General features: G+C 34.6%; 1 pseudogene; it reads right to left on the bottom strand.

Annotated features, from left to right (window-relative positions):
- Nucleotides 1–650: 650 nt before the first annotated feature.
- On the bottom strand, nucleotides 651–15031 carry LOC129873356 (F-box protein At5g07610-like; annotated as a pseudogene).
- Nucleotides 15032–15463: the final 432 nt, after the last annotated feature.

Raw genomic sequence — 15463 nt, forward strand, 5'->3', positions numbered from 1 at the left:
ATATTGACTTTACTGAGGTGCTGCTGAACCTTGAAGTAACTCATTGAACAACCCGGTCCTACGACAGAGTTTATATTCTAGGAAGCTTTTCTTTGTGTTTGTAATTTGATATATTGTTAGTTCACTGAAGTTATAACTGAAATAGAAATATAGTCTTTAAGTTGTGGGAAACTCGAAGACTTTTTTGGGAACACATATTTGGAGAGGTTTGTGCTAGTATAGGGTTTAACTTGTTATTCCTTAGGTTTCGTAGTTTGTGTAATCTCTTAATTTTGTGGTAAGGCTTGTTTTCATTTAGTGAAGTTGGGAGTAAATTCCTATTGTGGAACAGGTCGTGTTTTTTTACACCTTTTGAGTCGGGTGTTTCTCCTTAACTATTGTGTTCTTACTTTACTGTCTTTACCTCTTTAGTTGAAACACGTTAGACAACTTGGTTCATTAAGGCAAACGTAAAGATAAGCTACTGAGATTCTAAATCATGTAGAATATCATTATAAATAGAATAAACAAAAGTAGTTATATATTTTTATTGATACAACGGATAAAGCTCATCTTTAATTTAATTTTGTGACTTTACCATACGAGGTAAAGTTCAGCAACCGTGCGTGAAATTAAAGCTCCGAAACTATAGGCAACATATAGACTCAATATACTGATCAAAATCCAAATATAACATGAAAACAAACATTTTTATGAGTTAACTGATACAAGAGCTATACAAATGATTCAAACACAAACAAAGACTCAATATACTCAAAAGCACCAGCTGTACTAGGGAAATAGACTTGTTCATCTGCACCTTCATAATCACAGAATTTTTCAAAAGTCTTGTTTATAAGATTGTACCTCATGGCCTTATCATCATTAGGAATTGCTAGAACCAAAAATGCATCCTCTTCTCGTCTACCTCGAACCATAAATAATATCGTGAAATTATAATTATACAACTCGTCAGGATGTCCAAGATCAACCTTGTACTTAACAAACCATTCAGAATAGTCCCTATTCATCTCGTATACATCAAATCGGAATGTGTAAGAAAAAAAATTATAAGGTGCAAATGGTCACAAGATTCACCAAAATATGTTATGGTTGTTCCTTGATAATCTGGCAAAGGTGGCATTGGCATTACCCCTAAGCTCTCAAGATCAAGATTGTAACATAAAGAAGTAAAGTTTTCAACAGTGCTTATCCAGTGAATTGATCCACTCCAATAAACCCCATTGGAGAAATTATCAGCAATGTATGGATTACCTGAAAATATCCATGGACCTGTTTCAAGTTAATTTCACGTGTGATCATTAAACTTTATCCGCTATGACAATAAAATAACAGAACTACTTTTTGTCATATTCGCTAAAACTTTATACATTATTATCTCTATTTCATACTAAGATGTATTTTTATATTTTCATTTTATTTCAAATAAGAGGTGTTTAACATAATTAAGAAGACATCGTTTTTTGTTCTTCTAGTTTTAGCCTTATTTAAATAAAGGGAGTTTTACGTAACCAAGAAACTACTAAAGAACTACTTCTTCAAAACACTTAGTTAGTAACAATATGTCATACATTCTAGGAGCAAGTAATTTTTTTAGGGGTTTGCAACAAAAAGGTAGAGTTTATTTACTTTATTGTGACAAAATATATTTTTGTAACTTTTATAGTTTAGTGACCATTTATGAAATTCACAAACCTGTTTCAGATGAGTAAATTTCAATCTGATAATGCTGAGGAGACGACACGGAATGACGAACACAAACTACTTTGTAATGAGGAGACTTGGCAGGATCAAAAGCCAAGCTTTTACCATGAATATTGGAATTTTCAGTTTTTAGAAGTGATTTTGAAAGTGTTGTGTAATGTTTCGTAGTAGGGTTGCAAACATTGCTTGGGGGAGGAAGCACCACAACTAAAGTTTGATATGATAATAAATAATGAAAATAAATTATACATGAGAATTCTACGTGGAACCCTCGAACAGTTAGAAGGGAAAAACCACGAGGTAGAAGGATTTTACTATGATAATATTGGAATACACTGCTCTCAAATATAAGGAGAAAACAACAATAAACACTTCTTTCTTATAAAAGGAACAACTACTAAAGAGGACACTCAAGACTACAATATTTATCTTGGTGTATAACTTTCTTTGTATTCTTACTCTCTCTTTTTCTGAATAAATTAAATGAGGGAACGGAGCCCTCTATTTATAGGAGGATGAAAACGTGTAAAAAAAATTATGCATTAATTTTCTACGCATTTTTTCTGTCAAAAATCTTTTTGTCAAAAGAGGCAACGCATAATTTCTGTCAACTTTTAAAAGTTGTTGCATATTTGTTTTTCTTTCTTTTTACTTTTTCCTTTTTGACTTCTTGCATTCTCTCACTTGAAGATTTAATTGAGAATCAATTAAGTATTCATATCATCCTTTCTACCCAATTACTGCAATATTACGTTTCTGCTAGGCCAACAGAAGATCGACACCATATAAACTTGTTACTGTTGATCGGCTTCATAAATATATCTGCTAGGTTGTCATTAATGTGAATTTTTTGAATATCCACACTGCCTTCTTCTACCTTTTCACGAACAAAGTGATACTGAACTCATATGTGCTTTGTCCTTGAATGAAATGTCAGATTCTTTGCAAGATGCAAAGCACTCTGACTGTCACAAAAAAGAGCAACCTTCTCTTGTTTGTGCCTGAGCTCCTCTAGTAACATCTGCATCCAGAGTGCCTCTTTGCTAGCTTATGTAGTTGCAACATATTCTTCTTCCATTGTAGATGTAGCCACGATAGATTGTAGTTTTGAAACCCAGCTTACAGCTCCTCCAACAAGAGTAAACACATAACTTGTGGTGGACTTGCTTTTATCAAGATCACCTGCATAATCTGAATCAACATAACCTTTAACAGTAAATTCTGATCCTCCATAACACATTGCAACATCTGAGGTACCCTTGATATATCTTAGGATACTCTTAACAGTATTCCAATGCTCTCTACCAGGATTAGCCATGTATCGACTAACCACTCCCACTATTTGTGCAATGTCAGGTCTTGTACATACCATGACAAATATTAAACTTTCCACTGCTGATGCTTACGATACTCGAGACATCTCCATCCTCTCTGCTTCATTGATAGGACTCATTCTTAAGGATAACTTGAAATTAATAGGAAGTGGGGTAGAAATTGACTTACAGTCTTACATCTTAAAGCGTCACAAGATTTTCTTCAAGTAGTTCTTTTGAGAAAGCCAAATCTTCCTATTAATTTTGTCTTGGTGAATTTGCATTCCTAAAATCTTGTTTGCTGGTCCCAAGTACTTCATTTCAAACTCCCTAGCCAACTGTGCCTTTAAATTTGTGAGACGATCTTTGTTGGGGCCTGCTACCAATATGTCATCAACATACAACAGGAAAATAATAAAATCGCCATCACCAAATCTCTTGTAATAAACACAAAGATCTGAACTATGTCTGTTGTATCCAAGTGTGACACCCCGAAAATTTTTCGCAAAGACTCGAACATTTCTTCACGTGTGGGTAGACTCGGACCGGAGGACTTTTAATTGTACACATGATTTAGGATTAATTCCTAAGTATTTTAAGTGTGTTAGATGTGTTTAGGGGTCATAAGGGATCTCTAACACCAAGTCGAGTCCAAAGAACTCCAATCGACTAAGTTTTCGGACGAATTAGTATAAGGGTCAACTTCAAACGACCATATATCCTAGGATATAAAGAACTGGGTGGACCACGACCTACCAAATTAAAGGTCTTTGAGTCTTATTTCCAACTCCACCAAGATTGTAATTTTTGGAGTTCGAAGTCAAAAGTTATGGCCATTTTACTACGGACTAGTACTGCAGAAATATTCAGGCCTGGGCGAAATTCAGGCTTGGCGCTCCAGTGGCGCCCCACGCAACTATAACGCCAGAAAATAGCCTCAGTAGTTTGGGGCTTGGCGCGACGCGCCACTATTAGATGTGCAGGGTTTTAAGCCTATTTTGGCTTGGCGCTGCAGTGGCGCGACGCGCCACTATAGCGCCAGCAAGGTTTTTGCTCAATTTTTCAGATTTTTGAAGAGGGGCAACTTGGACTTTTTCCCTAATTATATATACCTATCCTTGGACGTTTTGAGACCATATTTTCAGTCCCTCTCTCTCTCTAAAAGCCCTAATATTTTCTCTCTTCTTCTTCTTCTTCTTCTTCCCCAAATCCATCTCCAACAAAGGGTGCCTTCCAGAGCTTCAAGAATTTAAGCCTTCCATTGAAGACCTAACATCAAGTTCCTTCAAAGTCTTCAAACAAGGTTTGTAAGACTAACCTAAAATATGGATTAAGTTCTTCCATATGCCCATAGATGTGTTGTATAGGAGTTGTGGAAGAGTTGAACCCTCTAAGAAGGTTTTCTCGAAAGTTTTCCTAAACTATAGAATGTTTTTAAGTACTATTAGTTGATTGATGTTTTTAATGACTTGAGTTACTAAATAGTTATCTTTTATATTATTGATTTCAAATGTACCTTTGTATATAGATTTATAGATGTTGACGATATTCTTGAGTTGAGTCTTGTTGAGAGTATGGATTCATGTTTCATTCACATGAACCCAAGATGAGATTTCTTGTCATAAATGTCTTGAGGTTGAGGTGGATGTTTTTGTGTATATATGTATTGATTGGAATGAAAAGAATGAATTGGTTAGTTAAGAATGTCCATTTGCTTCTATAAAATGAACATAGGACTATAATAAGGATTTCAGAGTGGATGTTTGACAATGATGTGATGATAATGGTTGATGACGATGTGAATGATGATATTTGACGATGATGTGAATGAAGAGGTTATGTTGATGAGTATGTTGTGTGATGAAGTGGATTGGAGTCTAATATGATTTTGTGGTATATGATGTGCATAATTTGAGTTGATTGGAGTCTTAGGAATATTTTAAAAATAAATAATCTTTTGAGGAGGAGCCTTTAAATGAGTTGAGTATTTTTACATTAAAGTATCTATTTTGAGTTTGAGTTGAGGAGTTGAAATTACATTTTTATGTACATAATATTTTCGGCATTCATTGAGTTGAGATTGTATAAATTTTTTAAAGAGAAGAGTTTGATGATTTGAGATGAGTCGATTTGAAAGAAGGTCCAATGAGACTTGTCATTATGAGTTAATTGAGTTAAAATGAGAACAGAGTTGATGAGGTGGCAATGTTCCACATGAAACTAGCCGTGAGGGCTTGTTTGAGATGATTGGAGGAGTTTTATGAGCATGGAGTCATGGGAGGAGTATCGAGCACCGAGGCGGGTGAGAGTACAGTCCATACTCGAACCCCAAAAAACTACGCCGCCAACGTAGGTAGGGATGGAACCGTTAAAGTCGGATGCTTCCCATGGGATCAAACCGTTAAAGTCGGATGTTTCCCATTTTTATTGTCTTGAAATGATAGGACTTGACTAATCGATGGTATCCATGATTAGGGAGGCGTTCATGCCCTGGCAAGGTATGGATGGACGTGGCAACGACGTCTGATTATTGTATTATCACTGGCTCATAAGTGATGGTTGTCGGATAAGAGAAACTCTCATTTAGGTCTTGATAGTGCTCTGAGTCAGTTGAGTTGAGTGAGTTGCTATATGCTTATGAGTTAGTCTTGTCTAAACTATTTCTTGTTAGACTTAGGACACTCGAGTGAGTTGTTACATATTTATTGAGTTGAGTCCTTTGAGTTGAATTGTAAAACGTTGCATAATTTAATTTGCATATTTACTGAGTTGAGTTCTTTGAGTAGATTGTATATGGTCGGATTAGAATAGATGAATTGTGATTGGATTGAATAGAATGGTATGTGACTAGATTGGATTTGATTATTGAGTTGATTGTTGAGTTGAGTGTATATAATCGGATTGTATATGATTGAAAGGGATCGAATTGTAAATGATTTGGTTGAACTGTATTATACATAATTGGATTGGATTGTATGGTGTATGATTGGTCTCTTTCTAAACTATATCCTTACTTTAGATTTACGACACTTTATTTGAGTCCCTCTTACCTTCTTGAGTTGAGATATTTGAACCAGCGTTACTCTTCCTTAAGGTATGTTTCATTCTGCCATATTACATACTCGTACATTCCACGTACTGATGTTCATTTGGACCTGCATCGTTTCATGATGCAGAGACAGTTTTAAGAGATCGTCAATAAGAGCATCATTGAGGATCTATTCGCACTCAGCGTATTGGTGAGTCCTCCCCTACTTTCGGAGGACATCGCTTATGAAATCTTGCGTCGAGTTAGACTTTTTATTTTGAGTTGAGGTAGCCATGAACATGTCATTGGCACCAATTAGATAGTAATGATAGAGGCTTCATAGACTAGATAGTGAAGGGTCGATTGAGTATTTCTTTCCTTAAATTATTCTTGTCAAACTATTTTTAATGACAAATATTTTAGTTGAATTATTGGCCCATGGCCTTTATTCTTTGAGTTAGATTGATGTTTTGAGTTGTCCGCTAAATTATTCTTTATTTTAAAACTTTCCGCTGATTGAAATAACGGACGGATGTGTGATCAGGCTATGTGGTTCGCTTGGGAGCCAGAAATGGTTTCTGAGTGCCGATTACATCTAGGGTACCCTCCCGGGGCGTGATACCAAGGCTTATAATAAAGGAATCAAATCTCTTATACCAACACCTCGGTGCCTGTTTGAGACCATATAGAGATTTTTTCAACCTGCAAACCAAGTTCTCTTTTCCCTGTTCTTCAAAACCTTCTGGTTGGAGCATATAAATTTCTTCTTCAAGTTCTCCATGAAGAAATGCAGTTTTGACATCAAACTGCTCCAAGTACAAGTCAAATGTAGCACACATCGCCAGGACCACTCGAATTGTTGTGAGTTGAACCACCAGAGAAAAAATCTCATTGAAGTCTATACCTTCTTTCTGAGCGAATCCTTTCACCACTAATCTTGCACGATACTTCTCTACTTGATCATTACCATTGTGTTTGATCTTGTAGACCCATTTATTTTCAATGGTCTTCTTTCCTTGTGGTAATTGAACAAGATCCCATGTTTTATTTTTATAAAGAGCTTCAATTTCTTCTTGCATTGCTGCCATCCACAGAGATGATTCTTGGCCTTTCATAGCCTCGTGAAAAGTTGAAGGCTCTCTATCCTCTGTTAATAGACAGTACAACATTGCCCTCCATAGAATAATCTGAGTGCTAAGATGGTTCTCTTCTCTCCCTAGTTGACTGTCGAACTTATAGAGCTTCGATCTCAACTTGCTCTTATTCTTCGTGCTCTGGTGCTGCTTCAGAAGGAACTGGAACTTTTTTTATTTTTTCAACTTCAACTGTAGTAGTCTCTGATTTTTCTTTTGAAGTACTACCTTCTTTTACTTGTATTTTGTTTTCAACAAATACAACATCCCTACTGATTACCACCTTGCGAGCAATGGGATCCCACAAGCAATACACATTGACTCCATCAGCATACCTTAAGAAAATGCATTTCCTAGATTTTGGATCCAACTTCAATTTTTCTTGGGTGTTATACGTAACATAAGCAGGACTTCCGAATTTATATAAGCGAGAATAATCAACTGGTTTTCCTGTCCACATCTCTATTGGCGTTTTTAAGAAGATTTTATTATGCAAAAACTTAGCCTCGTACAATCCCGTAAGAGTATCTCATATTTCCTTCCCCGGCTATTTTTCAGCAACACTAGACAACACTTGATCAGCTAGTGTCAAATGTAGATCAGCAACTACATTACTGTTTATGTCGTTCCACTTGCTGTCATCAGTAAAGTCTGCCTTCAATTGCAGCTTAGCAAATGTCTTTTCTAAATATCACTCTTATTTTTATTCTTCACGATGAGATATTGGTCCCATTGAATTTTTCAACGTCAAACTTTGTTGTACTCGATATTGTTATTTGCTTCACACCCTTCTAGATTATTTCTGAATATTTTTGCGAACAATCGTGACAAACTGTACCATCATCGAAATTTACTATTCACGTGAATAATACTTTTACTATTCACAAATAGTACATTCGCATAAAACAGACAGAATAACTGAGGGCTCTGATACCACTGTTGGGGGAGGAAGCACCACAACTAAAGTTTGATATAAAAATAAATAATGAAAATAAATTGGACACGAGAATTTTAAGTGGAAACCCTCAAATAGATAGAAGGAAAAAACCACAAGGTAGAAGGATTTTACTATGATAATATGGGAGTACACTGCTCTCAAATATAAGGAGAAAATAACAATAAACATTTCTCTCTTATAAAAGAAACAACTACTAAAGAGGACACTCAAGACTACAATATTTATCTTGGTATATAACTCTTTTTGTATTCTTACTCTCTCTTTTTCTGAATAAATTAAATGAGGGCACGAGATCCTCTATTTATAGGAGGATGAAAACGCGTAAAAAAAATTACGCGTTAATTTTCTACGCATTTTTTCTGTTAAAGTTCTTTTTGTCAAAAGAGGCAACGCATAATTTCTGTCAACTTTTAAAAGTTGCTTTTCAAAAGTTGCTACATATTTGTTTTTCTTTCTTTTTATTTTTTCCTTTTTGACTTCTTGCATTCTCCCACTTGAAGATTTAATTGAGAATCAATTAAGTCTCCATATCATCCTTTCTACCCAATTACTGCAATGTTACGTTTTTGCTAGGTCAACAGAAGATCGACACCATATAAACTTGTTACTGTTGATCGACTTCATAAACATATTTGCTAGGTTGTCATTATTTTGAATTTTCTGAATATCCACACTGCCTTCTTCTACCTTCTCACAAACAAAGTGATAATAAACTCGTATGTGCTTTGTCCTTGAATGAAATATTGGATTCTTTGCAAGATGCAAAGCGCTCTAACTGTCACAAAAAAGAGCAACCTTCTCTTGTTTGTGCCCGAGCTTCTCCAGTAACATCTGAGATGGGCATTAAATTTGATGAAGAAATTCAAGGTTTGCTTTTACTTGGTTTCCTACCAGACTTTTGGAAAACATTTTGAACTTCATTGTCAAATTCTGCTCCAGATAGTGTGATCTCTATTGATTCTGCCAAGATTAGTGTCTTGAACGAAGAAATGAGAAAAAAAATTCAAGGTTCTTCTTCTTCATCAAATGTCCTGGTAAATGCTTTTAGGGGGAGAAATAAAAATCGTGGTTCTCAAAATAGGGAACATAGCAAAAGCAAATCGAGAAGCAGACTTAAGGATATTGAGTGTTATCATTGTGACATGAAAGGACACACAAAGAAGTTCTTTTGGGAATTGAAGAGGGAGAATAAAGACAAAGAGGAAAATAAAGAAGATGGCATTGCAAATTGTCTAGCCACCGTCCCCACCGAAGATCTTGTTATCGTTCTTGATACAGACATGATAAATATTTTTTATGATGAGTCAAGCTAGGTTGTGAACACTGATGCCGCATCTCATGTGACATCAAGGAAGGATTTTTTCTAGTTTTGAATAATGTAAAGCATGCACCTGATGTTCGTCTGCACCTAATTTCTATTGGTGTTCTAGATGATGAAGGATATGTTAGTACCAATGGCGGTAGAATGTGGAAACTCATTAAGGGTTTCTTGTTTGTGGCTCATAGTAAAAAACGTCGTGGTTTATATTAGACTACAACTTCTACTTTTGCCAATATGGTGATGTAGTTAAGAGCGATAACTCTTCAACACTATGGCACAAAAGTCTTAGCCACATCAGTGAAAATTGACTTAATATTCTAGCTAAGAAGCACTTGTTGTCAGATTTTCGAAGTGCAAAATTAGAAAAGTGTGAGCACTGCTTGGCTGAAAAACAAAAGAAAGTTTTTTTAAGTCTAATCCTCCTTTAAAAAAGCCAGAGTTGCTTGAATTGGTGCACTCTGATTTATGCGATCCAATAAAGATAAGGACTCTGGATGGTGCACTCTACTTTTTCACTTTTATTGATGAATGTTCAAGAAATCTTTGGGTCTATGTGTTGAAGACCTAAAGCTTAAGCTGTCAGAGGGAGCTATATCATGGCAGTCGAAGTTACAGAAGTGTATTGCACTATCTACAATTTAAGCTGAGTCTATTAGTGCTAATGAAGCTGGCAAGGAGATGATATGGCTCAAACAATTTCTTGAAGAGCTTGGCTTGCATCAGAAAGAGTATGTCGTCTATTGTGACAGTCAAAGTGCAATATACTTGAGCAAGAAATCCATGTACCATGCAAGGACGAAACACATAGACGTGAGATATCACTGAATTTAAAAAAATAGAAGATGAATCTACACAGGTTGAAAAAATTCAAATAAGAATCCTGCAGATATGCTGATCAAAGTGGTAACAAGGGACAAGTTTTAATTGTGCAAAGAACTTATTGGCTGGAACTCTCTCTGAGAAGATGAACATACTTCTTCTAGTGAATGGGACTGGAGGGGGAGATTTGTGGGTTCGAGTCTCCACCTTTTTATAAAAGTCATAATAGGTTGTTGGCAACCTTCTTAGTCAAAAATGACAGTCTATTCTTCAACAATTTGCAAAGGTTTTGTCAAAAAAGGCAATATTTCGGTGGAAAAGTGACACAAGTGAAATGCAAATTTCACCTATAAAAGGAGTTCTTCAGCTCCTTATTTAAAACAACCAAGAGGAGAGAAAAAATATTAGAGAGAAAAGTAAGGTATTCCATAGATTATAATAAAATAGTCTGTGAAGAAAAATAGAGTGTGAGCGATATTTTTAGTAAGGTGGAGATCAAAAGAGTGTTATTCCTTTTGAGTGTGTGGTAGTCATTTTTGAGTATTGTACTTGGTAGTATCCAGTGTAATTTTTTTTTAACTATAGTGATATCAGTTGTTCCTCTTGGTCCGTGATTTTTTCCTTATTTAAAAGGATTTTCACGTAAAATTCTTGGTGTCAATATTTTTCCATTTTATTTCATTATTTAGACCATAAATATTTTTATTTTAATTTGCATTTTTCCAACACAATATTCAAAATTCAGTTGCCTGATAAATACTTATTTATGTTGGCTAAATTCACTAAGGGGAATGAAGTGGACCTACAAGAAGTTCTTCATCCTCATAACTAAAATTGAGACTTTTGATTAATAATGAAAGGGATTTTACATCCCTCTACACCCCTTCCTTCCCTCACAGTCAGTGGTAAGTTTTAATGTCTCCAATAATTTATGTTTCATCATCATGGTACCAATCATTCTATTTTTTTCTTCAAATATTTCATTTGATTAGATTCTTTTAGATCAATCATGGTAAAGTAGACTTCAATGTGGATTTGAAGAAGTTCAAATGGTTTATATATATATTATATACACTATTTTAGTTTTCATCAACACTACTAAAATAATTATATGAATTTTTTACTGATGTTTTCGTCAAAAATATGAAATTTCGACAATTCAGTTTTCAACAAATTCCATTAGAGATTTCTATTTTTATTAGTGGTATGGTAAATAATATTATTTTTTTGTTTTTATAAGGTTGTATCTGTTAAGACTAGTTTTTTTTGTTTTGTTTTTTAAAAAAATTGTGACTTTTATTATAGGACTATATCAAATCGATTGTGTGCACAAAAGGCCATGATTAAGAGGGTTGAATATTTTTTGATTCATTTAATTTCTGTTTGGAAACAATAAATATTTAGGTTTTAAATATTGAAATAAAGTTTATGAGGCATTTTAGAACTCAACGGTGTGCACAAATATTTTAACGTTTTACGAAGTAAACAAATAAAAAAAATCACAATTATAGATCGAATCATATAAAATTAACTCAAATACATTTATATATTAGTTGTTCTTGATGAGTTCTTTTAATCCAATTTTCTAATCTGATAAGCCAATTGTACTTCTTTTTTTCAAACAATTATTTGTGGGTTTAAAGTAACTAGTAAAGTTGTTGTCATGTGATTAGGAGGACAACCTCTGACAAAAATGCAAGATAAGGTTGCATATAATAGGCCTTTGTGATCAGACCCTTTTCCAAATTCTGCGCATACTAGGAGCTTTAGTACACCGAGCTACATCAGAGTCCTAGAAACTCTGTGTGGGTCATGTATTTAACATTTTTGCATTATAATTGTATATACTATACTATAACGTTTTGAAATCATTAAAATTCGAATAAGAGATCTTTAGTTTCCCTTAAATTGCATGCTACTGTTCTCGCATTTCATATAGTGGAATATTAATTAGGCTTATGATTTTACAGAGAATTTAGTAGCCTTTGTGTACTTGCCATAATGTGAATTGATTTATTTGTGAAGATATTTTATTCAGACACTTCTAATTCAAAAAAGTTGTGTTTTGTGCACATTAATGGAAACTTGGGTCAGTAAAATTCTTTAATGTGCACAAAGTACAATTCATTTTATGCCCCCTTTCCCTATATATAATTATATGGGGAATTTTCGCATACAGCCACTCAAAAGTACTTAATTATGCTCCATAGCTATAATTTGATAATTAGAATTCATAGCTATAGTTATAACATTATTTGTATAATTCGCGCAACATTTGTATAATTCACTATACAATTCACATTTTTTGTATAACGTTAGTATATTTCACTATACAATTCATGCATAATGTTTGTATAATTCGCTATACAATTTGTAGTGTTTGTATATTTCGCTATACAATTCAATTCGCTCACAGCGTTTGTATAAATCGCGTGAATTATACAAACTCAACTGTATAATCGCGCGAATTATACAAAATTTAAACTATAATTACAGGTAGATGTTTGCCACGATTCATAATTAATTCAAATTATAGCCATATTAGCTAATTAACTAGTATATGTTTGCTTATCTACGTAATTTTCCCTAATTATATTATACGGAAAAAGTTTTACTTGTATTAGATACTCAAACAAAGAATTTTACTAGCACAAAATGACCCAATTCACATGACATAATTTTTTCAATTCCACCGACTCAAGTCTTCTCTGAACAATCCCAAATTTTAAATATGAGTTCCTCTCGATGTTTCAATTTTTTTGATATATTCTTCACTCCAAACACTTCACGTTCAATAGATGTAAATTGTGAGTTAATCTTCCAGCTCTCTCTGGGAAGCTTTACAGGAACAAGAAGCAGACATTGCCACCAGAATTCAGTATGAAAACCAAGAACCCCAAAAAAGACTTCAACGAAAAAAGTAGTCATAATACATAAACGTGTCATTTAACTTGGCATCATCTGGCATTTATGCCCTCCAACTTTGGATGTGCACAAGTACACAGTCAAACTTGTATAGAGTTAAAACAAGTAGACACACGCATCCTTCTTGGCGTCCTACATGGCAATTTCTGTTCTATATGACAATTTGTGTCCTAAGCGGCATCCTACGTGGTGTCCTACATTTACTAAATTGCGTAGAACGTGTGTGCCTACTTGTTCAACTTTGTACAAATTTAAGTGTCTAGTTTGCACACTCAAAATTGGAGGTCATAGATGTTAGGTGAGACCCAAGTTAAATGACATATAGATATATTATGCGTACTTTTTGGGGGGTTCTTGGTTTTCAGACTGAATTCTATTGGCAATGGTTGCTTCTTGTTTCTGTAAAGCTTCCCAGAGAGAACTGGAAGATGAGCTCACAACTGACGTCTATTAAATGCGAAGCATTTGGAGTGAATAAATATTAAAAGACCCAAAATATCGAGAGGAGCTCATATCTAAAATTTGGGACAGTTTAGAGGAGATTTGAGTAGGTGGGATTAAAAAAAACAATATCAACTTGTTGAGGAATATGAACTACTTCAATGTATAAAGATGTATATACATCTCTGATGCATAATTATACATCCTATATATATAGACATTGTTATACAATATTGATACATTACATATACATGCTGTCATTTTAGTTGAATTATTTTTTGCCGGTGGTACATTTACTTAAGAAGCCCTTTTAAAATTAGTGAGAATTAAATGAGTTAGTTACTGACCTCAATTGATTAAAGGCATGTTGTTATTCTCTGATCACTATGAAGAATATTTAGGAGGAAAAATAACTCTATTTCATAAGAATAGAATTATAGAAAATTTACACCAAGAATTTCTCTCTAAACCTCACCAAACAATCTCTTCTTCTCACAATCTCTTCCTGGATTGTATTTTGTGTGTTCATTTACAAGTGAAACATGAGGCTCTATTTATAACCTTAAAAATGTGGTCGGTCATTGAATTTTCCATTCAACAATGGAGGCTTCAAAGATGGTGGTTAATGGCTTCAATAATTGTGTGCAACTTCTAGAATGGGTTGGTGGACTACTGAACATATCAATTCTCCCCTTCAGCTGCATTCCAACACAGCTACTATCTGAAAGTTATTTCAACTATGTCTCTGCACAGATCTAACTTTTCTTGAGTGACCACCTTTGTCAATATGTCTGCTAGATTCTCCTTCGTATGGATCTTCACTAGTTTCAACAGTTGTTGATCCATCACCTCGCGTATCCAGTGATAGCGAATGTCGATATGTTTTGTCTGAGAATGATATATTGAATTTTTGCTTAAATTAGTGGCACTTTGACTATCACAATGTATCTTATACTCTGTTTGATTCATCCCTAGTTCTTGGAGAAACCCCTTTAACCACAACAGTTCTTTACCAACTTCCACTACAGCAATATACTCTTCTTTAGTTGTGGATAGTGCAACACACTTTTGTAATTTTGACTGTCATGACACAGTTCCCCCTGCAAAAGTATAAAGATATCCTGAAGTTGATTTTCTACCATCAGGATCTTCGGCCATATCTAAATCTGTATAGCATTCCAACACTGGATCAGCTCTCCCAAAGGACAGAATTAATTTTGAAGTACCCTTAAGATACTTGAGAATCCACTTAACTGCCTTCCAATGTTTTTTTCCAGGGTTAGAAAGAAAACGACTCACCATACCTAACACATGTGCGATATCTGACCTCGTGCAAACCATGGCATACATCAGACTTCCAACTGCTGAAGAATATGGAATTGTAGACATCTCCTCAATCTCTTTCTTGGATGAGAGGCACGGACTCTTGCTCAATTTAAAGTGATTTTTCAAAGGGACACCTACCGATTAGGCATTACTCATATTGAACCGTTTGATCACCCGTTCAATATAATTTTCTTGAGATATCCATAACTTCTTGTTTCTCTTATCTCAAGTTATTTGCAAACCCAAAATTTGTTGAGCTGGACCTAAGTCTTTCATTTCGAAGGACTTAGAGAGTTCTTTCTTCAACTCACTGATTTTTGTTGCATCTTGTCCGACGATCAACATGTCGTCCACATAAAGTAGAAGTACAACAAAATTCCCATCCAAAAATATCTGAATATAAACACACTAATCTGTAGCAATCCTTTTATATCCTTGACTTATCATGAATGAGTCAAACTTATTTTACCACTGCCTCAGTGCTTGCTTCAGGCT

This window comes from Solanum dulcamara, chromosome 2, assembly GCF_947179165.1.
Source record: "Solanum dulcamara chromosome 2, daSolDulc1.2, whole genome shotgun sequence".
In the NCBI taxonomy this organism is placed as follows: domain Eukaryota; kingdom Viridiplantae; phylum Streptophyta; class Magnoliopsida; order Solanales; family Solanaceae; genus Solanum; species Solanum dulcamara.